Raw genomic sequence first — 506 nt, forward strand, 5'->3', positions numbered from 1 at the left:
TACCATTTCACTTAAACATTGTTCACAAATCAGTCTAAATGTGTGATAGTGAGCACTTCTGCTTTGCTGAGATAATCCATCCCACCTCACAGGTGTGCCACATCAAGATGCTGATCTGACATCATGAGTAGTGCACAGGTGTACCTTATACTGCCCACAATAAAAGGCCACCCTGGAATGTTTGAGAGAAATGGTGTTGCGTTTATATTTTTGTTGAGTGTATGTTACAGCGTATGTTAAAGTGTGTTATGGTAAAGTTTTCTTTTTTTAACGTTTGTATTTTTGATTCTAAGAAGTTGTGTATGTCTTTGCCTTTGAATGTATTTTCTTTCTGACAAAATTGGTGTTAAATGTATTACATTGTGTTATGGTGTGTGTGTGTGTGTGTGTGTGTGTGTGTGTGTTAGTGTTTAGAATGAGAGGAGAACTACAAAAAAGGGGAAACAAAGAAAAAGAATTGAAAGGAAATAAAAAAAATTAATGTATGAACTCAGGAGTGTGAACAT

The sequence above is a fragment of the Clarias gariepinus genome, unplaced genomic scaffold (assembly GCF_024256425.1).
Source record: "Clarias gariepinus isolate MV-2021 ecotype Netherlands unplaced genomic scaffold, CGAR_prim_01v2 scaffold_30, whole genome shotgun sequence".
Taxonomy (NCBI): Eukaryota; Metazoa; Chordata; class Actinopteri; order Siluriformes; family Clariidae; genus Clarias; species Clarias gariepinus.